At 27.9% G+C, this 27647-nt stretch overlaps 1 protein-coding gene across 3 annotated transcripts in view; it reads left to right on the top strand.

The window, feature by feature from the left end:
• The window catches only part of LOC114121389 (insulin-like peptide receptor), a 46536-nt gene that overhangs the window by 6609 nt on the left and 12280 nt on the right, over positions 1–27647 (top strand). The window contains exon 1 of one of the 3 annotated variants that reach the window (XM_050202220.1): positions 6146–8056. The exons of the other annotated variants lie outside the window; for them this stretch is intronic. The gene's annotated coding sequence lies outside the window, so the exon portion shown is untranslated. Of the gene's footprint in view, positions 1–6145; positions 8057–27647 lie in introns of those variants that run through there. 3 annotated transcript variants of the gene reach the window in all.

The following is a 27647-nucleotide window of genomic DNA, read 5'->3' as shown; positions in this document are numbered from 1 at the left end:
TACTACAGTATTAATTACAATGCATATTATGTTGGTGGCCAGTGACATAATCATTTAGCGTGTGCAAACTGCTAAGCGCCACAGCTATAATAAGTGGCAACACTTCGGGTAACACGCAGTAATTATAGTAAAATTGCTATGATCAAATTTTACATGTTTTAAAAGGTTCTAGTTTTGAAGTTTGATTAAGTAGTTATTAAGCTTTTGTTTACTTTCGTACCTAATCATTATTTTTTACTGTGCTAATTTTTTGTACACCACTTTTCATGTGTTATTATCACGGTATATGATATACGTGTATCGTGATACCAAAAATTAGATCACCCATTTTGAGCCTCCGACGGTTATGCGTATTTTTGTCTATAACAATATGGTGGTACCGTTATTATACTTTTAAGAAAATATTTTATTGATACATAAATAGGTACAACGTTCGATTTAATATGCCAATATTCGCTAACTAGTTGCAGGTACCTATTTAAAGAATTTATTAGGAACTTTGAGATTTGTTCAATGTTTTTTCTTTTCTTTTTGTTATGAATTTCGAGAAAATGAGAAATTATATAGGAATATTGAAATCGTATATTTTATTTTAAAATTAATGTTTAATTACTATATTACCAATATTTTTAAGTTATAGGTACTTTTTTATTTTTTTATCGTCACAATATAATTGTATTGATTACAGAACATTTTAACTTTTTGATTGGAATTTGAAAGCTTATAACATTAATATATCATTTATATAGCGTATACTATACTTACTAATTAAATTTAACACACAAATAACATTCTATTCATATAATATAAGTGGAGTCAGTATTGTATTCTTAAATAGGTACTTAATACTACTTAATAAATAACACTTAATATTGTTTGTAAAAAGTATGTGCGTAATTTGTAATTTGTAGACTATTTGAGTACCTTCGTACGTCCTTCATATATAATAAGGAAGGAGTCAGGATATTTTATTATTTAAAAACAATTAATGTAAATTTAACTTTACTCTGATGTCAATACATCGATATACAATTATATTTGACTAATTTAAACTATACCTACGTATTTTACGTTATTAAACGACCTTTTAAAGTGGCAATTTAAATCTCACACATTTTTTGTCCTATTAAAAAGGTTAGACGTTTTAATATGATCACATTTTATTAATAATTTTACTACAAATGTGATGTTTTTGAAGAACAAAGTTGCATAGGAAAATAACACGACACTTGAATTTAATAAAATAAAAACAAATTAAAATAATTGTTCATTGGTCATTATGTTTCAGTCAATAGATAATATAATATATATTAAATTGTGTTAAAATTTCATAAATAATATATTTTCAGTATATTCATTTTCTATTCATTATTTTAGGTTGACAAGTTTGAATTCTAAATAAATATAAATTAGAATAGTTTCGCCTTTTTAAGAGTAGAACAATGAACCCGGTATGTGATCTTTTCACTATGGTGTTGTGTTGGATAAATCACATTACAACCGTTAATAAATATTTAAATATTTGGTTTTTACTGATGATTTTTTCATCAAGCATTTTTTAAGTTTATCAATCATATGACACAACTGTTATATTTTTATGGACCTCACCCATTCTTTACTATTATAATTTTTACTAAATATTAAAATATAGGCGGTCTGAGTTAAAGAATTTACTTTTTAATTTATATTTTCTTTATAATCGAGGTTTAGCGATCGTTGAGATTTTCTTAAATTTACCATATTAATCTCTTTTTTTTGTTTTACTTTGAATTCTGGATGGGGGTTGAAACTGACGTTAATAATTTCACTCCCCACTTATTAACCTTCACTGGTATCTTAAATACTTAACAGAGGTGTATTGTATTGTATGCGTATTGCTTATTGTGTTCACTACAATACTTGATATTTACATACGATGGTTTGTTATAGCTTTTAATGATATGGGATTTAACTAAAATTGACTCGCCTTGCTGAAAACTATGTGTTGTATTGAGTTAAAGACAGTATAGTTAGGAATATTTGTATATTATATCTATAAATATGTGTTTAATTATATAACAAAATATATATTGTATATGTATTATGTATTCTATTATATATAATTTTTTTTCGAATTATGTGTATAGATTATATTGGAAGGTGCCTTATTTATTTGATTCATTTTGGATAGAGCACAATATGTTTATATCTAATAAGAAAAAAACAAATATCGTAAATTAAAATATTTAAATTGTGCATAAAATAACAAAAATAACATTATTTGTAATATTGCTTGCATAAATTGGTAGTATAAAATACTGGTAGTTCTGTATCAAGTTTTTAACTACTTTTTACCATTATTTAATATGTATAAAATTACGAAAAAAATTATATTTAATTTTACGGAAATTAAAACAAAAATAAATTTAAATAATAATCGAAGTAATAGCTAATAGTTTAATTTAAATAAATATTTAAGTAATATTATTTTCTTATACTTAATTGTATTTATTTCACTATAGAATAGCGATGTATTAGGTAATGTACTGATGCTTACGCTTTCGAATAATTTGGAATTTGGGTTAGGTATAACCTGAAGTTATAATTAATTTTGTTACTTTTCATGCTCAAAAGTAAAACAAATTGAGTACCTATATTATTATTCATTTTATGCATTATATTAACCATTAATCAGACTGAAATGTTACAAATTATAGTTATAAACATTTTAAATTATAACATTTTGTTTCATGAATATTGTATTATTGCTTGATTTTAGAATGAAATATCGAAATGGTTGAGCAGCTCAACTTGAGCTGAGTTTATGTTTATTTTAAATATTTATCTTTTAAATTAATTATATTTATTCATGACACGATTAGGTATCTATTTATAATTCTACAGCTGTCAGTTTCCATGAGTTAAATATATAACAATATAAGCAATTGGTAGACATTTATGATTTGATGAGATATGTATTTATTTATGAATTTAAAAGAAAGATTATTATAGACAAGTTTTTAAATTTAAATAGTTGTTTTTATTAATAAAATTCCTGTGATTTCGATATAAAATTACGAAACCTATGTATACTATTATATTATATTACTTGTAAATATAATAATAAATATACTATGTATAAAAATAATTATAAATACATATATATATATATTTAAATTGTATGGAGGTCGGAGGAGCTAAATATACTTTATAGTTTCAAAATGGTTAATTAAAAATTAATTAAAAGATATGTCTACAGGTTGAGATTCATAATTGAAAATAATTGAACACTTTTAAAGTGCTAAAAAAACTAATTTTTAACAATTCAATTCGTCTAGTAGAAAATAATAATACTCGGACACGCAATAGTTCGTTTTTAAATTTAACAAGTAGGATTTATTTTTGGATAGTGTATGATGGTGTCAATGTGCTGCCAAAAAGTAAAAACTTAATAGAAACGTTAATTCCATATGTACACTTTAAATAAAAAAAACTTAACATTGTTTTTAATAGCGGTTTAATGTCAATATATTTTACTTTTAAATACCATTTGTATATTTTGTATATCAATGCTAAAATAATTTAAAAAATAATTTAAATAGACTTTTATCGAGATATTTATACTTTTACTTATACTAAATAAGTTATATTATAATATATAATGCATTAATGCTTACGAAATATTTATTATTATTAAAAACTTTTTACCCAATTTTAAGTATATTTTGAAATATTACACCGATATAATAATAAAAATATTAAAAATAATATGAAAAAAATGTATATAATGTTATACCTACATTTTCAAAATAGAAAACGATTTATAATATCTATTCTGCCAAAAATGTATGTGCTTATCTTTTTTTGTGAACTGCTAAAATTAATTTTATACTTGTGTAATGTAACTACTTACTTCATCTACTAGTTTCGAGGTTTCTGAATTAATCAAAAACTAAATTATAAAATTATATGTAGGTACAATATATGTTATGTATTATAATATATATTTTATTCTACGCGATAAATAATTAAATAAGTTTCATGTTAATTGTTATTGAAAGTGTACTAACTTTTTTATAAACATATCTTAGAAATTAGTAAAACGAAAATTATGTGATAAGTAATTCAACTGAATTATATAATTATTTCAAGAATTTCTATGAATAAAATAATTTCTGTTTTACATTTAACAGTTGAATTTTATACCTAAGGCTAATATATTATAATTTATAACGGTATATATACAAATAAGGAGGGACCTACAGTTTATATATTTGATAATAATTTTGCTTGTGATCAAGATATCAATATAAAATATTATTTTACGTAAAGACTTAAATAAATATAAATAAGTCTTTAATAAATTAATGTTTTAATAGAATAAAAAATAAAAATGTTGAGTTCTGTCTTTGGTTCCGTATGTCCACCCTCATTAGTCGTCAGTCATGAGTTATGAAGCATGTCTGATTTTTTATTAATATGTCTAATTTTAATTAACAAATAAATAATATATAGAAGTACTTATTTCTTATTGTAAAAATTGTGATGTACAAAAGCCATAACACTTATAAAAATTAAAAATATATTGTGGGTCTACTGATTGCCGTGTATTTTAATATGAATTAGGTTAGAAACTATGACGTGTTGACTGTTGACTTTGGTTATACAACTTTGTAAGTTATCCTTTAAATTAATTGTACCGAATTGATGTGTTTGTCAACGTTTCAAAACTTACAAACCGCTATAACTTGTAAGTTAACAATGTTAACATATCTAATAGATAAAGTAACAAACAATCATCAGAAATTTGTTTTGAATACTTCTTATCCTCCATATTTTACACAAGTTTTGAAACTAATATTAAACGCTTAGTGGTGTTTTTGACTGTTACCTAATTAATAATTATTGTGTTAACTTGCTGTAGACAACCAAAGGTAATACTGTAATAGGTACTTCAATGTAAATAATTTAAAATTGTTTTGTATATTAATAAGTGAAATAAGTTGGGAATTTAACTTATCTTCTTTGTTGAAAACAACGATGTTTAATTATAACTTGCACACAAATTATAATACATATAGTTACACGTGTACATGGATACTGTATACAGGTACACATAACTTGCCAGTTGCCAGGATTGACTACTTTAAATTCAGGAAAATCCACTGTATATATAGACTACTTTAGTTTGGAGGTTTAATATATTTTAATAAATAATAAACTACACCCTGGCGTTGTTTGTACTTGTGTTTTTAATTAAAAATATAATGAGCTGAACTTAAACAGGTAATAATATATAAATAATAAATACATAAAATTTATATTTTTTTTATTAATAAATATATTATATTAACCAAGACCCTAACGTAATTCCTTATTACTAATTTATTCCGAGTGATTTTTAAATAAAAATATTACAGCAGTATACACTCACTCCTCGATCCTTTATAAATATTAATTTTTTGTATTTTTTATGTGAATATTTTTCCTTATAAGTTGCTCATAGGGTCGTGCGAGTATTAGCAGCAGGTTTAACAGCCAGCAATCTTTTTTTCAACGGAAAACCAAAAATAATATTAAAATATAACATAAATGTTCAAATGGGTGACCGTTAATTTTTTCGAGACGTTTTAATTATTCGAAGCATATAACCGTATATTTTCGAATAAATTTGCTGACGAAAGAGAGTCCATGGCCCATAATATAAACAGCTGATTAACGTTCGAAACCGGCTGGTCGTCGGCCGCATTGAACGTTTTGTTGCGACGCATTGTAGAAAAAGTAATAAATATGTTCAACAGACGCGTTGTACACTAGCTGGTACTGTATAATATCTGGAATGTTGGCGGAGACTCTTGGAGTCTTGACTCCGGTGTTACAAATGTGAATCGAGCAGCATTACTTAAAGTTTTAACTGAATATAGTAGGTAATAGGTTAAATATCTAATATTCGCGGACGGTAATCATTTTTAAATATTGTATAATCGATTATTGTGTTCTATGAAAAAAAATTAAAAATTAGTGTTTATGTGATCATGATATAGTCATGAAAATATAAAATATGACTAAATTATTCGTTTAAAAAAATTATATTTTGTTAGTTTAAATTGTTAATATTCTCTTTGGAATAATACTTTGTTTAATCCAATAAATATCTACCATGTATAGTTCTATTGAACAATAAAACTTCACGGAAAAACTAAAATCAAATATTTCACCGATTTTATTTAAATCTAATACTCAAAAGCAAGTGGGAGGAGTTGTCTGTCCTGTGCCGGGAGGGGGCACCTTGGCCGCCCTTGGACGTGCTCGTCGAAGGACGGTTATTTTTTCACTTTGTTTTTTGAAGGTTATTTCTAATAAAATATATTTTCAAAGGTTACATTGTAATAATTGTACGGAACATTTTAACCGCGATGGTTTCTATAGCGAATCCACGAATTAAAAGACGTGTACCTTTCCTTTTTATTTCGTGCTTTTCTTACGACAACAATAATAATATTACGTATTTATATGGTAGCCCTATTATATTATTTATGTGGTATACCTATAATAAATAATTCATAGTCGGTCGGGAAATCCCTGTAGCGCCGAACGTCCGGAAATACACAACTATTTTTATACTACGTTGTAAATATAAACATAGGTATAACGACGTAGTCTGCACTTTTGCAGCGACGGCGGGATTTTTTTCCTTTACAACAATGACATTATGTTTAATCGGGAAAGTCCGGAGTAGTATCCGGTAGGAACGGAATTCAAAAAAAGAAAAACACGCGAATCACAGTCGTCTAGATCGGGCCAGTCATAATAGCAATATTAATAATAATAAATAATAATATCATTAATTAAAAAATAATAATAATAATAACAACAACAACAAACAACAAGTGGAAAACCGCAACGGACGGACGGCGGCGACGGTGTTCGCGTGTGTTTGTGCGCATACAAATATCGTATATCATTCGCGTTTTTTTTTTTTTGGGCACACACAATACCTGTGCACAGCGTACGCGTCCGTTTCGTTTATATATCATTAAAATAATAATAATAATATTTTTTTTTTCCGTATAGTGCTCGCTCGCCGCACACGCACACGGCCGGCCAGACGACGACGGCCAGCCAAAAGCGACCACAACGCGGTCGTCGTCGTCTCGCCGTTCGGTCGCTTTTCGTCGTTGCCACGGCCACCGGAGCACCGCCGCCGTCGCCGCGTCACGGCCGTCGACGCGTGGCCATTTCGTTTCGATTATCGGCGCGGTAGGACTCCGCCGTCGTCGTCGCCGCCGCCGCCGCCGCCGTTGCGGTTGTTGTTGCGCGCCGCCGGTTATTATTATTATTGTTTCGTTATTCTTCGCGTTCCCGACGTGCCGCCGCCGCCGCGTGTGTGCCCCGTAACCGCCTCAGTAGTAGAGCATACAACGCGGTTATCGGTCGGTCGGTCGCCGCTGTCGTGTCGTCCGGGGAACAGGTGGCGTGTCGAGTGCGCTCGAATTTTATCATATTTTTAAGTATCGTTATAATTATATATATTATTATTATTATTATTATTATTATTACAATAATTATATTATTATTATATCGTTGTGTTTTCATTATCGCGTAGTCGTCGTCGTCGTCGTAGCATTCGGCCGCGTCGCACCGTCGTCGTCGTCCGTCGTCGCCGTCGCTCGTCAGTCGACTCTGTGCACGTGCAGCGGTGTGCTCCGGCTGAATATTGTGTTCGCTCGCCCGCCGGTTCCGAACCATTCCGCCGTCGTCCGTCTACACTGACTGCCGTGTACCGTCGTCGCACTACCGCACATCGTCGTCGCATTCGTGTTTTGTAGCGTTCGCACCGGTCTCGGCGTCGTCGTCGTCGTCGAACCTCGTTTCGCGTTTTCCTCGTCGTCAACGGGTTTTTTTCGTTTTACTAATCGCGTTTACGTTTTGTCGGTAGTACACTGTTCGAGATACTAAATCGTTGACGATCGTTATATTTTTCAAAAACGATATTACAACACGTTTTCGGGGCCGGAGGAACGACAACGGTATTACTCCATAGCTCTGGGCACGCTCTCATGACATTATCGAATCGGTGAGTACCCCCCTGCCCGTGACACGCACGCATCGCTCTATTATTAGCATTGCCATTTTTGCTGTTGTTGTGTTTATCGTTATTGTTTTAACGAGATATTTGCGCATTACCTCTACCTATACGCGCGTAATCGTTAGGTATTACAATCGGTGCCAATCGTTTACTTTTTGAAAATATTATGCGCTCGACGACTCGCCCCACAGCCCACTTTGTCGACAATTCTATATCGGGGTGCGCGCTCAGTATGTTTTTAAAACGTTTCTGTTTCGTTTTCCCCGTCGACGTCGTTTTCAATGTGGTTGAGTGGCGTAGTAGACGATAGTATCGCAATGTCCTGGCTACAGCCGGTGCGCGGACGTTGCACCGCACACATTTTTTCAATACGAAAATAGTTTTTGAAAATGCGCTTCGTGGATCCGAGTCGGCTGGACGGAAAGTTGTAACCGTGTCAATACCGTTAAGTGAACGCTACACACCTGCACGTCCCGCGTGTACTCGTGAGTCTTTTAGAAATACAATAATAAGAATATTGAGATTTTGCTCGCCGAGTACAAAGTTGCTGTGTTTGTACGTATAATATTATGTTTGTAAGACGGACAGTGTTGTACATGCGGGTGTAGCGTATTTTTAAGCCATTGATTAAGAGCGTGTCCGAACAGTATTTGTTATCTCTTATCTATATTTGACCCAAGCGCAACCCAAATAAAACTCGTTCACGTAAAATCGTTTTTTTTTTTTTTTTTTTTTATTGTGATTTTCGAGTAATCATCTATTGACTATGTTATTAAAATTATAGAGAATTATATTTTTGACTTATCGGTTTTGTATTTTATTATTATTCAACTTTATATTGGACTTTATTAAAGATCAAATTCATAAATTAAAATTTTTTTGAGACATTTGATTTACCTACTCGTAAATAACTCGTATAACAAACCGATATCTCACACCTTCCTAAATGCAATTTTCGATAATTTTGGTAACAATAAAAAAAAAAGATCGTAAATGAATACGTTTTTTATATGTTGCGCGTAGGACAGAAGAGGAAAACAAACAGTGAGCTTAGTGTTTATAGAATATTGAATAATGAATGATTAAACGCTTTTTTGGGGTTTTTTTTTCGTTTCATATTATTTTATCGGCGCGTTCCAAACACGTACATTATTGTATTTTATTTCACCGTATAATAATATTACAGCCCACCACGTGTGGTAAAATACACACGCGTAGGTATCGATCGACGGCGTTTTTGGAAGTTATGTGACGTGTACCGTGTACGCATGTAGTCAGTCGCAGTGACGATTATTATTCTTTGTATTTTGACGGGTCTCCCGGACAATCGATCGCGATTTAAATGGTTTATTCTAAACGTTTCTATCCTTTTAGGTGTTTTCATGCTTTTCTTCGCATGTTTTATAAATTTTCTTCCGGCGTGTGAAGTTTTTACATAGGTATTGATTGATTTATTTCGTTTTCCTACCAGGCTTTTAATTACATAAATTTGAAAAACGCCATTTTGCATTAATTTATTGTTGGTATGTCTATATAGTTTTCAAAAAATATTTTTTGAGCATTAAGTTATCTTTTTATCAACTTCCTTTTACCGAAAAAATCATGATTTTTCTCCCAGGAAAAATAACCCTTTGTTTTAGCATTGTGTTTTGATGAGGTATATAAAATCCCGTATCATTACTTCGAACTATAATAGTAGATTTTCTATGACGTATTTTTTTTAACGAATTTTCAATATTTTCTATAATTAGATTGATATTAACATAATATTTACGATAAAGTATTACTGAATACTAATAATTAATAAAAAAAAATAAAAGTATCGCCTTGTATTACAGTATACCAATTATATATATCGGATGGACGTATTTTTGTTGAGTTCAACAATATTATGTTATCATTGAGTGTTGAAATGCCAGTAAGTACTTGAGCTTTGGTGATATTTTTTTCTTTATTTTAAAAGTATAGAATAATATGGACGAAGGAAATTGTTTTCTTTTTAATATTATCGAATAAGAGAACCATTCGATTCGTGTTGAATGTTGATAACGAATAAAAAGTGCACCTGTTTAATTTAAAACGTATGTCAATATTCACAATATTATTTATTATGCGATAACCCGAACATTCATTATATGTGGATTCGAGTATCCATTAGCATTTTCTTAATGTAATTATTAATCTCGTTACATATGTTTTTACTTAAAATAAATACTTAAAAACTTTTTAACCTCATGCAGGATTAGTTTTAGTAATCTTGTGTCAATACTCAATTGAATTCTTGATTTAATTGCACCATATATGTTTGTTGTGTGTTTAATTGTCATTGTTAGTATTTATTGCAATGTTATTTTTTAAACGTTTAGTAAATCGTTCAAAGCACATGTAAATATTGTGTCCAAAACAATATTGTTTTGGTTTTCTCATTTAATGGAAATTATGTCCTGTTAAATATTAATTTCTATAATTTAAAATTTTTTGATTATATACTGCTTGTTTTTTTCGATTATTAACAAAGATTTAAGTCAGTTTGACTTTGGTTTATATCCAGAAAAAATTGAAAAATTGATTGATCTAATTTATAATATTTTCTAAATTGTACTGTATTGAGTATTCCGTATATCACTATTTACAATTTAGAATATTCTGTTTATACCTTATATAAAAAATAATAAATAAATAATTATATGTATCAAATATTTTACTAGTGCTAGTTATGAGTATTTTTTAACTATAATATTTTACACTCGCTTAGAAATTTAAATATCGTTTAAAACAACGTGCAAACACAAATAATATTCTTTCTTTTAAATTTTATAAACGTTTACATTTTTTAACTTTTCTAAATTTATCACTAAATTTATTATCTCTCTCAAGTTTATATTTCATACTTAATAATTATCCTATTATTACCAGTTCTATAAATTGTTGTTGTTATTGTTATATTGTATTACATGTTGTATTATTAGTTTATACTAGTATCTATAAAAATTCTAAACAGATTTTTATTTTATTTTATGGAAAATTAACTTATTTTGCATACATCATCACTTAGCTAATAATTTAACCCAAAGCCACCATCACCATCTATACTATGAATACTCTTCCGAGTAGGTGAATGGCAAAAGGGATTTATTTGTGTGGCCGAACTAATAAATAGGTAGTGCAGATTATAAGGTACAACTTGTATTAAATTATATACACAAGTTTTTGTCCGATCGCATTAAATTGAAGTGGTCTAGAATACTACTCGTTTCGAAATAGAAAAAAAAGGCACTCTAAGTTGTAGGGAATTATTTGACTTCTTTTAACAATGATTACAATTTTTTATAGTTGTAAGTAATTAATACAACTAATAAAAATGTTGAGTTTAATATTTTTATTTAATACTTGAATGGCGGGTCGATGAAAAGAGTAGTTTATTTTTGGTAAAATCCCGGGTAAAATATTAAACGATTAAATTAATTTGTTTAGGTTATTCATAATTTTCAAGCGGTACGAGGGATAACTATTAGTAGGCAATTGGAACCATTGTGTGCATCTACTATTGTTACCATATAGTTTGTATGTCTAGGTACCTATATATTACTATTTAATATCAAGCTGCTGTTAAATGCGATTGAAATCAAATCCGCTTAAATATACAATATATTTTTCTCTGGTAAAATTAAATGAAATGGATTTTTATTCAAAACTAAAAAAAAGTGATTGGGTTTTCAAGTATTATTTGTATTTTAAAATTGTTAATCAATAGTGATTTAAAACTAGCAGTTGATATATTTGCTTCAGTGCTTCACAAACCAAATATGTTCCATAACCCGCTGTGAAAAAACATGCCGAGTAGGTATTTTTAACGGTATTTTTAACCATATTAATATATTATACCTACATTCTAAACAATGTATAAATTGTAAGAAAAATGCTGGTCCAAACAGGATCTGGTTTATTTTCTACAGAATTTTGTGTTATGCTAAATGCTTATTGAAATATTTTGATATACGTTGCTAGATATTAAATATTTTATTATTTAAAATAAATAAATAATAAAATATAAAAAACTTAATTTTAGTTAAAATATTTTATTGTTATTATTATTATTTTTTTTTTTTGAAGGGGGCAACTATTTTATAATATAAAATGGAGATTAATGTATACTTAATTAATCAGTAATTAGCATCAATAAAGACAAATTTAATTATTTTTGTATAATATAATGATGATTGATGAATGATATAATATCAATACGTACAAATCTTAATAATCTTTCTAGTGTAGGATTTTAAATTTTAATAAGTGCATTTTATGTTTTTTGATATAGCCATAGGTACATAAAAGACAAGAAACCGAATTGAATTTTTTTGCGACCATTGCATTTTTGGGGCTAAGGACAAATTAAATTAGGGTTATTTGTTTTTGACATACTCGGACAAGAATTATTATGGCCTAGTGACTAGTGTCTTCACTCGCCATCAACGAGTCTGTATAATGAGGTTAAAAGATGTTTAGATTTGTTCTTGTTACTTGTCCTCCTTCTAGACTTATTTAATTTGGGGTGGCGTTATTTGCAAAAAAAAGAATGTGTGTACAGGTATTTACAACTAAACATACTTTAGGGTGACATGTATTTAAATACAGAAACGATTATTATTAAATCTATGAGGAATGTTCAAAGTTCCAAATCTACATTTGGTATGAAAAATAAATCACTGTTAAATTTTAAGTATATTTTGATACTGCAAAATGGTGTGTCGTCCTCTTATACAATTTTAAGTTTTTTGATGTTAATTGTTTTTTTTAATTTTGTATGAATATATTATTATGTTCTAAAATTTAAAATTATTATTGGAAATTTATTAATATGATGTAAAGTAAATTTCAACGTAGTGTAGTGTAATTTAATTAAAATTAAAATGATATTTATGCTTATATTGCATCAGTCATCGTTTGTGTATGCATAAAATTATTGAAAGTTTCTTATGACAGTTATAACATTATTCTTGGAACGATAGATTTTATGTTTTTAATACAGAATTGTACATTTTAAGAGGAAACGTGTAGGCTATCATAACTTTTTTTGTCATCGTATCAGCTGAAAATAGCTGAAAATAGCTGAATAAGATTTGTGAAACAAATACACAGGTAACTTATATAGCATATTTTCAATGATTACGACGTAATAATTATAAAAATTTAGGAATTTGCACAAAATGCATACTGTTAATACAGACTAAAACGTATTATCTCAATGGCAAGCACGTGTATTAATTATTATTTTTATTCACATAATATTATATACTGAAGCTGATTACGTTGTTTATAGGTTTTCGTTTGGTGATTTCTCTAGCAGAACACGATAAACTCATTTAATTATTAACGCGTGTACACATACACACTTTATTTATATATTATGTTATGTAACATTGAAACAACGATTCAAAATTAATTTTTATTGTGCTACAAATTTCGATGTATAATAGCATTAATTTAAATTTTACCATTTATTTTTTTTTAAATTTTTATATTAAAAAAAAAAAAAAAAAAACAGGTAATGTACTAAATACTCGTATATATATATATAATATATATGTTTTAACAATGCACATATATGTTTAAACAATGCACAATAGTATAATATCACAGATAATACTCATTTGAAATTATTTAACTAAAATCATTTTTCATTATTCCGTGTTTTCTCTTTTCAGTACATTGCTCATTATTTCGCCGCAATAATTGTGAACCGTACACAACGGGACTTCATGTTGTAATTGGTGTCTTTACTTCAAATTAATTTTAAACACCTGTATCTCACCTTATGGTTATTTCCATTCACTACGTTTACGTAACATGGGTCTGTTGAAAATAGTTATTGTACATTATTCGTTTTCGGATAATTTATGTTTTTGCTTTTTAGAATAATAGGTATATATAATATAGATATATTGCATATTATAGAGAGGGTATAACTATTTTATATTTTAAACAAAGAAACCTACATATTATATTAGATATATGTATACAATTTACTTGAGTACATACTTTTACTAATAAGTAATAAATAATAGAATATTAGAATACTTAAACTAAAAAAATTGAATTATACAATTGATAATTATATATTTAAAATTGTAAATGGATCAATAAATGTGTTGGATGACATGTATTTATTTTTTTTGTATTTAATATTTATACATGATAAGTAGTCGAAAAATTACATTGATTTTGAACTTTTAGAGTACTTTGGGATAACAAATTTGATCTAGCTGATTCTTGAGAGGGCCAAATATAAAAAAATGTAATATTTTTCAAAATAACCAGGGAAACAAAATAAAAAAATTCAGTTTTTGATAAAATTGTATACTTATAAAATTTTTAACGATTTTGTTGTGATTATTTTTTATACACAATGTATAATCTTAAAAATATTTTGTCTCCTTAAGCTATTTATAGATATTTAAAATTTGATATTTTTTATTTATAATTAGGTTTATCAATAACAATTTTTTTTACAATATTACAAGGTTCATTATAAGTTGTTCATTTACCAATTAAAATACATCGAAAATGTATACAGTACTTTTTCATTAAGTGTTATTTAAATTTAGAATTTTGACGAAGTTTTTTTTTATTAGCTTTCAAAAATATTTTGTACTTAGAAATTCATTAAAAATATTCTTTTTATATCCAAGGTTCCCTCGTAAGTTTTATCTACATATAATAAAAAAAAGTTTCTCGGGAAGTTCAATATTGACTATAATTTCTTCAAAATCACAAAAATTTGCACTAAGTTTTTCATAAGTAGTTCATGATAAAACAAAAAAAAAAATTAAATTAAAAACTATACTAGCTCAATTGTTTTTATAGAGTTTCAAATTCGGACAAAAATGCATTTTTAAACTATGATGAACGATATTCATAATTTTGTTATAATTCAGAAACATTATTCTTGGGGAAAAATTAATTCAAATAACTTAATTATACTATAGCCAATAGTAAAATAAATTACGATTTATAATAAATAATAATTAAATAACCTATAATACCAAATCAAAAAACATAACATGAAATATCACATATATTACATTTAAGTATTTAACCTACTCGTTACCTATATACTGTAGTAAAGCAGCGCGGTACCGAATTACTGACATTTATTAAATTATAAATCTATAACATCAATTTGTTGAGTTGTTATATAATTCAAAATATTGTGTTTTTTCATATAGAAGGTAATAATCATAAATGTCAAAAAGTGATTTCTCATATCATCTTAATTTTCCCAAATTATAAGCACAATGTACTCATATATTGTCCCTCTTTAAATCTTCCAAAGCCTCCTTCAATATTCAAAATATATTTTTCGCCCAACAAAAAATATTATATTCCAATCTCATCATTCTTTAATTATACAGGCTATATAATTTAATTTTAGCGTGTTTTCTTATTTTGAATATTATTTATATTTTTTAAATTAATGTTATAATTTTGTAAATATAAATGTAATATTTTAACAGTCAAGACATATTGTAATACAAATAAAAATTGTCTTAAAAAAATTTTGTATCAAAATATAATAAATACACTTTATTTGTTTTGTCAAAGGAATGTTTGATAATGCAGTTGGATATAATTATATATTATGTTCAGACCAATTATTTATTATTAGTAAAGAGAACTAATTAAATATTTTATTAATGGTCGAGTTATAATAATAAGCAATCACTAATTGCAAATAAAAAAAATTAAATATTTTAACTTATTTTAATTAAAGCTAGTTTTTGTTTTTAAAATATTCATTTTTATTATATGTTCTGAGTTGATTGACTACAAATGATTCTCGATGTATTCGATAAAGTATGTTGTTGGGTTCAAAGAATAAATCATTTTTTATCCAACTATAAGTAATTTTACCCAAAATATTTTTGCATCCATATTTTTTTGTTATATCATGTCAGTATGTCACTATTTTTTTTAGCCATCGATTCACGTAGTAGTTTTAATGATTATTGTTGAACTATATACAGGTGTTCGACAAACTCATAATTATTATAATTATAATTGGTTATTTAAATAAGTGATACGAATCATTATTAAAATCTTGTTTAGTTATAACATATGATTATAAATACTAGTATTTATAAATTAATGGTAGTTGTTGTTATAAATAAGAATGTAGGTATTACCTACTACATTATAAAAGGTTTTTATTTTAGTAAGAGTAATTAAAAAAAAAAATTTATAGGTAAGCAAGTGGGTATTACTCTGCTGAATATTAGGAGTCGGGTGGGTCACAATTCACCATTCGAGTGTATTAAATTTGTATTCAATGATATTATATCATTGTATACAAAATACGATTCTAAGCAGACACGGTCTACAGCCTATAAAATCTCCAAGTATATTTCGTGATAATATGTTGTAATGTCGTTTTTATTTTTCGATGTCACTTATACTAAGAAAATTTTTCTTGTTTCAAAATCGATTATTTTTGCGTTTTTTAAACTTGAATGACTTTTTTTGTAGTTCCGATATCGAAAAAATAAAAACAAAATTGCACAGCCAAAGTTCACCTTTTTTAATATGTGGCGAAAATTTTTTTTCTTAGTTATGACTGTAGTATTCTCGGTTCTTTCCCGTGCAGAACAGTTTTTGCTATGTTTTACATTTGTAAGACAGACCACACATGCGGTCATACGGGTGTCCTCCCGTAATGTAATTTAATTACCATCCAGATTTTCCGAAAATATTGCATTTATTATATTATTAGTATTTAATTATTATAATCATTTATATTAATACTATATTATATCATTTATGTCAATTTATATAACTCAAAATCGTTATAACTTCTTTCTGTAAATACTGTAGAACAGTAAAAATAAAATCATAGTGTACAAATAGATAATATTATCTTAAAATTAATTAAAATGTTATTGCTTATGGTAAAATTAAAAATAATATAATATTCGTATAAGTTTAAAGTTTCCACGAATACTATTTTTAAATCAAAACTTATTATTTGCGTTGCTGTTATATTATTTATAATATTATCATGATAAATTATGATCATTTTCTATAATTAACATTAACATTTTTAAAATAGTTCAACTATTTTTGAGGTAATATAGGCATGGGAAATTTAAATTTCAATAAAAAACTATTCGTTGGTTCAAAATTCTTGAAAATATAATATAAAATCCTATAATAGATGTTCTTATGTTTGTAAAAAAATATTAAAAACACTTAGGAATATTTTTTTACATGCATTTTAAGTTAATTTTGACAACATTTGTTAAAATCTAATTATTTTGTAGTGGAAGTTCATAAATACTTTTTTTTTTTTGAAACAAAGTTTTTAAAATGTATACACGATTCCTTATAATAGGTTTATATTAAAATCATAAAATCTAAAAAATATAAATTTATAAAATTCTTGTTTATACGAGGTCTGTTCAAAAAGTTCCCGAACTATCGTTTCTAAAAATAGAAAAATTACATTATTGTAAATGTTATTATATCAAAATAAAATAGAGATAAGCAGCTATCTTTTCAATTAAATCCCAAATGTTTATTGCTATCGAATCATTAACTGTGCGCGTTCAAAGTAGACGAGTCGTGTGTATTGTGCGATTTTTAAGATGAGTAATTTTCACGAACAACGTATTAATATTAAATTTTGTGTTAAACTTTGTAAATCTTTTACTGAGACTCACAAAATGTTGCAAAATGCTTATGGTGATCAGTGTTTAGGACGTACACAGTGTTACGACTGGTTTAAACGCTTTAAAGACGGTCGGGAATCAGTTGATGACGACCCACGTTCAGGACGTCCGTCGACATCGACAGACGATGCTCATGTGACAAAAGTCAATGAAATTGTGCGGTCTAATAGACGTTTTACTATTCGAGAAATCGCGGAAGATTGTAACATATCGGTTGGTTCATGTCATGAAATCCTGGTCGAAAAACTTGGAATGCACCGTGTTGCAGCAAAATTTGTCCCTCGGTTGATGTCGCAAGATCAAAAAGACAACCGCGTAACAATCTGTCAAGAATTGTTAGATCGCGCTAACGATGATGACATGTTCATGAAGCAAATTATAACGGGTGATGAGACATGGGTCTATGGCTATGATGTTGAGACAAAAGTCCAATCATCACAGTGGGTTGGTAAATTTTCTCCAAGACCAAAAAAAGCTCGTCAGGTTAGATCAAACGTCAAAGTCATGTTAACAGTTTTTTTCGACAACGTAGGAGTTATTCATCACGAATTTCTACCTGCAGGACAAACTGTTAACCGATGGTACTATCTAGAAGTATTAAAACGTCTTCGAGAAAAAGTGCGGAGGAAAAGGCCTGAAGTGTGGAAAAAAAACTCATGGTTTCTTCATCACGACAATGCTCCGGCTCACACTTCCCTGTTAATTCGTGATTTTTGCGTGAAAAATCACATGACCGTGCTTCCTCATCCACCATATTCTCCCGATTTGGCACCAGCAGACTTTTTTTTATTTCCAAAACTAAAATATCCGTTAAAAGGACAAAGATTTTCTACGATAGACGAAATAAAAGAAAATTCGCTAACAGAGTTACGAGCAATTCCAGAAGCCGCTTTCCAGGATTGCTTTCAACAATGGAAACGTCGTTGGCAAAAGTGTATTAACCAAGAGGGAGAATACTTCGAGGGTGATAAGTCTCAATAGCTTGTAAGTAAGCACCATAAATAAAAAATTGAAAAATTCGGGAACTTTTTGAACATACCTCGTAGACATAAGTTCAATAAAATTACATATTTAATTATAAATTTAAACATTTGTTGTAAATTTCAAGTACCTACGATTATTCGTTTTTGAATTTTTAAAAAAAACCAAACAAATTTTGTCGAAAACAGGATTTACGTAAAAATTTCCGTTTTTCCTTAATTTTTTTCCGATTATAAAAAAAGCATTGCATTTTTTTAATTTTGACACCCCTATGGTACTAACTAGGTCTAATTTGTTACCAGAAACTACTCGCTTTTTTGAAAATCAAAACATTTTTACTCCGCTCAGTATAGTAGGTATAGCAGGAGATTTTATGTAATTTAAACATACCTATATATAATGTTTACATTAATCAGTGATACTTTAATTCACTATCTTTATCAACTTATCGATTTATAGTGTATTATCGATTTATAATGTATATCATAAACTCCAAAAATATACTTAAAATAGTCTATTATGTAAGTAAATATTTATATTTTAACGTTATACTTTTAAAATTAATAAGTTTGGAGATTCTGAAGTGAAGTCGCCGCAGTAGCATTATATTTTTTACCCTAATTCGTGCTAATGTTTTATAGGGGTTCAAAGTTTCCTGCTATAGTGTTGATTTTCTAACGTTTATCTACCCTATAACTTGACTTTTCGGTGAATTCATTACCAATACATTTGGCCCTTTTCATTTAAATCGGTTGTTTGGTTTTGGATAAGTTGGATGAAAACACGAACAATGTAATTTGATTATGTATAATAATTGTTAACTCAATTTTTGAATTTGTAAATAAAAATTATTAAAGTGATTAGGTAGGTAGTTACTGAGTCAATATAGATGTTATATGTGGCTGTATAATGCATGTTAGATGGTGCTATTATTATTATCGTAGTAGAATGTTGAATTGTAGAGGTACTCATCAATGTTGGTTGTTTAACGACGTATAATATAATACTGAATGAATATTAATAATTATTTTATTAAAATTCTGGCATATCGCATATACCATAGTGTAAGTAGATAACATGATTATAACTATGAATTTATTATTATAACAAGAGAACATGTTTGAATTAATCTATTTTATAGTTTAGTTAATTCTAGAATATAGTTCATAATTAATTTTTTTAGGAGTACTATAGTACAGTTTATAAAAATTATATTTCAATACTCTACAGGCTTTCAATAGGTTCTCGTTAGAAAAAAAATGAGTTCATAATCAATTATTCATACTGTATCGATAGGGTTACCAGATTTTTTAATCACCAAACCGGGACATAATATTGAATAACCCTTTCTTTTTTTTTGTATAGTTAAATGGAAACGATAATATTCGTTATTTTATTTAAAAATGTGTTACCAAATCAATACAATTTTTTACATTTACTTCATTTACATTTTATTAATTATTATAGTAATGAGCTAATATTGATACATTTTCGTTGAATGTTTTTTTTTCAATACAGCTATATTATTCTTAGTTTTTTTTTTATAAAATTCATTACAGTTAAACTAAAATTAATTTTATACACCATTATACCTTGTACAGTATTTTCATTAACAGGATAATCATATAATGATATAATGATACTAATCTACAATATTATTCTATGTTTTGTTTTTAAATAATTAATATTAAAGTTATTTCCTCTCGGCTTCCATCATTAACCGAGACAAAATTAATAACCGGTCAGGACGACTGGACATACTGTTAAAACCGGGACGAATAGCAAGCCTATAGTATCGACATAATACGTGTAATTTGTATCGTGTTTTTCCACACTAATTATGATTATTCAGATTCATTTACTAACTTTATATTTTAAGCCTATCGCGATAGATATATTAATTTGTTTTAGTGTTTAAAGTACTAAATGTCCAAATAACTAAGAAATATTATGACGCATAATAATAATTATTATTATAATATGTATTTTTGATTTTCTTAAATTATCTCTATTAAATTACTTTCAAGAAGCAGAAAAACTTATGGGAACATTTTGTACTACACATTTTCAAGCTTAACTGTTAAATTGAAATTTATTATTATTAACTATAAAATAAATTACAAATTGCAATGCATTTTGAGAAAATATGAACTTCGAACACTATTATGACAGAATTTTATTACCTATATATTTATTAAATATATTAAAATTGTCATAAGAACAACCTATGAGAAATATTTTTCTACATTTTTAAGATTTTTGACCGAACGTGAAAATGTTTTTCAATATTTAAAAAAAATGTATTGCTTATAATAGTACTATTTTTGTTTAATTTTCTACGTTATAAAAAATCGTGAGAAGATAAATCGTTATTTTACGACTTAGGGTATAAATATTCCATTTTTTCAACATTTGAACTTAAAATGATTGTAAAAGAAAATTGTGTTGACGAAAATGTATGTACCTATTAATAATAAAAGTTAAAGCTTTTTGATTAACCAATATTTGTATTAATATAAATCGAAAAAAAAATAAGAAAAGCAGAAAATTGGTAATTCTATAAATAGCTCAATAAAAATCCAAAATATTTTGAAAATCACATGTCTAGAAAATTGATACTACCTATTCAATGAACATTTAAAGTTTTAACAGTTATAGATACGACAAAAAATTTATTTGTGTCCAAATATGGTTTTGCGTCAATATTCTCATTTTTGTTTTTCTCGATTATTTTAAAAATTGTTAGAATCTCGAAGTTTCAATTTACATCTTAAGCATTTTCAAATGTGATATAAACCAATAAACCGTTAAAATTTTATACAATTACTGCGTTTTCGCTGTTAATTAGTAGTGTCAGTGCAGCATTTTATCTCATAAATATTTTGTTTTACCTTTGAAATCAAGTTTTGTTTTATTGGTTCAAATGCATTGATTGACAATTGCTACCACCTTTAAACCGATCTTGTCTACATTATTATCTTATGCAAATTACTTAGTTCTAGTTCCAATATTTCACGTGCAAGTCTATGTGTTTTCAAGGGGCCAAGTGTCTACTAAATAAATTCCATAAATGGAGTCGATATCGTTACCGTAAAATAGTGTTCGATATCCCCCGTTCTTTTTCTTTTCTCTTAATCCTAAAACCAATATCCTTACATACATTGTAAAGCGTTCAAGGGGAGCTTTCAAAAGAGGGGTTTTCTGTTAAATTTAAGTTTACTGTCTTATTATAAATCCTTGTTTTATATAATTATTTCTCTCTTACTAATTCTTGAATACGGATTGGTTGTCCATAGAATTTGTATACAGCTGCCTTTGACAGCAAATCGGACGCGTCCAGCTAAGTTTTCGCTTTTGTTGATGTCGAGTTAACTATTCTCACCGTTTCCACGATCAATTATTCCCGGGTATTTCTGTCACTCAATCATTCTACTCCGCCCGATCGTCATCTCCTTAGTGACCTATTCCTTCTCTGTATAAACTCATTGATGGCAGATTTGACACCTTTTCTTTTCTTGAACATGTTAATCAGAGTTCCTGCGTACCGTACGCTTTATTTTTCTCCCATTGTTATTCCCTCTCACTAACTATCTTGTCAACGATCTATTAGTCCGATGAATGGGTTTTACCAACAAGGACCTCTCTTCTTTCTGTTTTTACCCCTTATACATTTATTGACGTACTGTTTGTTTTAATAATGTTCTCAAGCTGTATTTGTATTGTAATATTACACTTTATAACCGTGTTTTATTTTAAATACAAAAGTTAAAACATTGATAGTATCACCTATGCAGCATAATATACATTCCTCGTTTCGCTTAGAATTTAAAATAACGGAACAGCCGAGTGTATAATACAATAATTTTATGATGATCGTATTTATTATAAAATAGATAATGATTATAAAAATAATAATGAATTGCGTTATCTGTAATTTTTTTAATGTTGACTCACTTGCATATAATGTAGTTCTATACTGTACATACTATATAGAGTATAGACTATAAAGACGTCACGTATCACATTTAAAACAGAGTAAACAAGTTTTGTTTGCTGAAGTATTTGTGCTATCATAAATAAAAAAAAAAATATTTGCTCTATAAAAAATACAGGGTGGAGCTTATAAGTAAGTGCAGCCAAAAGTAAGCTAAAACTACAACATGGCGTCGGGAATTGTCGTTATTGTTTCATTAATAATTTATAATTTTTAATTAAAAGCACAGAATAAAACATGATTTATAGTGTTCTGCTATATAGATACCTCTATAGAGGTAGGTATATACTAACAAGGAATTACATGTTCGTTATCTAATATACAGGGGAAGATCAAACGATATCCTTATTCACATGTTTAGAAAACCGTAAACTTATTGTATTATGTTGATTAATGCTATGAAATGTGAATAATATAGAAGTTCAACGTTGTCGTAAAATAACAACGTAAATGTAATGCACGTGCCGCATCAGTGCACCACGAATCGGATAAGCTCTGAAAGTTTAAACCCGGGTTTAGAAGCAATCCTATTATATTTACGAGGTAGCCAGACGTGTGTATTTGTGATGAGCGGATGAATTTCCAATATGTTCCAGGTGGTGGCTGATGTGGGGTAGGGATAGTATTTGTAGTGTCGAAGGTATAGTGAACATGTGTGTTTCGTTTTAGACGTTTTAGTGTTAGCGTCGCCATTGCGGGATATAAACGGTCTTGGTAAATGATGACGAGACAGAAATAAACTTGTTAAATATTATTATTTTAATTAAATTTTTGTAATACTATGTATAATATAGTAATGCGTTGTTGAGATTTCAAATTCACGTGTTCAGAATTTGAGTCTGGTTAAGACTTCATGCGTATTGAAGAAGTTATATATTAGTATAACGTTTAAATGTCAATTTTTTGTACGATCCGATGTCGTTATTAGCATATTATTAATAACGTTAACCACGAAACCACGTTTGATTCTATACTTGATACCATTATGATTTTGTTCTATAGGAGTTAACCGTTTGTTTGGTGAATTTATTCCAACGAAATAAATGATTAACTTCAAAAAATAATATTAATCACTATTTAAGTTCTAGACTAAATAAGGTTATACTGTTGCAAGAGCATCAATAAATAAATTATTGTTTCAAATTCCAGTTTGTTATTTAATAGTATTATGAAAAATGAAAAACAAATAATGAATTTTTATTATTTTTAATCAACGTTGGTTATTGCAGTATTGCTCGTAGGCATAACTAAAAAATATATTAAAAATCCATTTAATTAATTTTTTCCGCTGAATTGAATTGTTCAATTTTAAAAATAAAGTCCATTTTATATTAAATATTCGTTAATATTACTTGATGCATAATATTTATTTATTAATTGAGTTCTTCGTCCATCGTTAAATATAATATTTATTTAATATATGCTTAAGCTGATCCATCAAAAATTATATTTAATTTTTTTTATTAAGGGTGCTGAATAGTAAGGCACTTAAAATAATTATTCTTACTGGCCTAGGTCCATTTATAGAAAAGTTTTTTTTTTAGATAAAAATCGACGATTTGTTTACACATTATCGCAGTACAGTTTTTTTATTCATTGTTATACATTTTTTAATAGACTTCCATTATACAAGGAAACCAAATAAATTTAAGTTTTTTTTAGCAGATGGAAACTTTCAATTAGTTATACTTATTATTATAGCGTGTAGAGTATTTTGCAAAGGATAATATAATTTTAGTGTTTTCAATTGTAATAATAATGTATGAAATGACCATTTCGAAATTAGTTGTTTTTATTGTTGATAACTGTTAGTGTAAATGAAAATAAATGATTTGGGTTACAATAATATACCAAGATGTCGATGTAAAATTTTTAACTAAACCCTTGTCTGCGTAGTTATATGTAAACACAATAAATGTCGCCATAATTGTGGATGTTTGTTAATTCGTTTAACGTTTAACAATCGCGTAAGTTTTGGGTAATATTTATATTGTATACATGTTGCCATGTTGGACATAATAATTATTCTTGCATTTATAATTCGGTTCACACGTCGTTGATGTTAAGCATAAAATGTTTTGTGTAATTTTTTCGTTCCAAACGAGATTAAAATATATTTAAATTGACATCATTTGAATGTTTTTTTTTTTAAAACTTTTTTTTGTTTAAAATTTAAATATTTTACTGTATTTTTTATTCAGGGCACAGTCAACTCGCTGTTATATTATATTATATACCTATTACATAAATGCGGAATTCAATGTTGGTAAAAAGGGGCGTGTGGGCAGGAACTTTACCTGAGGCTTCACGATTATTGTTGATAAAAGGCTTCGTGTTTAGAAAACAAAATCATATATAATTCATTTTTTGTATATTGTATGGAAATATTATCTATGAATCACCTATATTTGACTTTGTGAGATACTTCATTATAAGACATTATTACCTACGCCGGCGTAAGGTTTCATAGTTATAAAGTATACATAATATTTCTGATTTCTTTGGGCTATATAATATTATGTACAATTGCACAGCAAGTTTTATAAATGTCATAATGCCATAAAATTAAATTTTCTCGATTTGCCGATTACGTTAGTGACAACGCCGGGCCGCTGGTAATTGTGTACGGCGTTGTGATGGAGTTGGCTAAGAGAGAAATAATTATATACTTGAATCGAGATAGTATGTGACGTTACGTTGCGTACATTGTCATTACATTTTGGATAATAATTGTAGTTGTTATTCGTGGTTTGTTTGAGTCGACGTGAAACAGCGCACACTATAAGGTAAAACGATAACATAAACTATTATATTTTAGAAGGGCTAATTTAACGTTCTTATAGATGATATATATACTCACATAATTTTAAATATAGTTATACGCTGTCAAAACTTAAAGCAAACAAGGCGGCTCTCCGCACTTCCACGAGATCACGGTCGACTTGCCATTATAAAAATGATTATTAATGATGACATTGTTATTGTTGGTTGGCGCACTGCTTATTCCTTTTTTTTTTTAATGTAAACAGTCTTCAAGAAAGCTACTAATTGTTTCATTTTTTAACAGTTAATATAACTCTCGAAAATCTGAATATTAATAAAAAAAAGTTTCTGAGATATTGTTGTTTTTAAGTTTTTATTGTGCCCATTAAAACTTATACTTAATTTCAATCGTAATGCGTAAACATAATTTTTAAAGCGTGGCTTCTTTTCTAAAATTCCAGGATGTTTAGTCAAAGTGTTATACTATAGATCTTAAAATAGGTTTTATGTCAGTAAATTAAGTTTCAGAAAATCTATTCAATTTATATCATCATCTATAACACTGTATTTTATTATTTTTCAATGTAAATTATTCTCGAATTTTTATTTATTTATTTTTTATAAATGAAAAAATGAAGAAATAATTTACATCTCGAATTCCCACTCTATCTTTTTTGGCTTATTATTAGTTTCTTGGGAAAAAACTGTTTAAAATATACTGTGTACACTGTTCTCTGAACAAACAATTCTGTTTAGGTGAAAAAAATTACTTTATTCTCAATTATGAAATATATTCGTTGTTTATTAATTTGGAAATTTAATGAGCGACTTTAAAAAAAAAAAAAAATAAGGTTGTAAAAAGTGCAAAAAACAGTAGTTTTTTTTTTAGTATGAATACGTTTTGTATTATTTTTCAGCGTAGGACAAACAACAAATGTACAACAAATACCTATAATATAATATTAGAATACCTTCGTGTGCTAAAATCGTATTTTTATCGAACGAATTCGAACAAAGGAACACTATATGGCGATTTCAGTATAAAGACACAAGTCGTACGCACAGAAACAGTCGATTCTTCAAGTATAGGAATGTAGACGTCCTACGTTCTACGGCTCGAAAGCATATCGATACAAACTGCACGGGGACACTGCAGGGATATTAGGATTTTAACGTGTTTACAATAAAATGTGTGTGTAGCCGCTATATATACGCTATGCCCGGCATTATATTATTATTATTATATCATTTATCCGCATTGTAGACGAAACCGGACGTACAATTTTACTATTGTTGTGAAATCGAGTTGTTGTGACGGTGTTTTTCAAACCTCGGCGGGCGTTTTTAATATTCCCTTGATTATTGTAATGATATTATATGTCGATAAAGCGGTTGCGGTATGTCCCACAACCGCACACAATTCCGTACACTGCAGTCTGCAGATCGTGGTCTATTGTGTTTATGAATGGATCAGCGTTTTGCAGTGGTACGGCGGCAAAGATATGTGAAAAAAACACCACTCACACACACACTTTACCTGCCATAATTCATACACAATGTGTCATATATGTTTTGTACTATTAGTATAATAATTAAACTACTATATATATGTACAGTACTATAGTAGGTAGGTACTCCATACATGTACGAAGTGTTATTAAACTATGTAACTACTAGGCGTATACACTATTTTTTTTTTTTATTAATAAATTCTCGTTTTTATTTTTTATATATCATACCTACCGACTTTTTAGATTTTATTCAATAAATTATACACCGACATTAATTTTCGAAAAATACCTTTTTTAATATTATACGAGTGCTGTGTTATAGATGTTTGTCAATTGAAAAAAATGACCTAGACAATAATGCATTGATTGTTGTAAACTTACAAAAAAACACGACTAAAGTTTATATTACACTGTTTTGTGTATTAGGTACTATTGTATCGTTTATTGTTTAGGTATGCTATTTTTCTGGGAGTCTCGTCGCAGTACGTATGTTTACCAATGTCGAATACAATAACTGCATATTTTGTCTGGATTGCATTTTATTTACTGGTCATGCACAGAAACGATGTGGTGTGTCGATTGATTAGTAATTGCGCACCATAAATATA

The sequence above is a fragment of the Aphis gossypii genome, chromosome 2 (genome assembly GCF_020184175.1).
Source record: "Aphis gossypii isolate Hap1 chromosome 2, ASM2018417v2, whole genome shotgun sequence".
NCBI lineage: Eukaryota > Metazoa > Arthropoda > Insecta > Hemiptera > Aphididae > Aphis > Aphis gossypii.
Note: the sequence above shows the minus strand (reverse complement) of the source record. Positions and strands in the feature narration are given on the sequence as shown.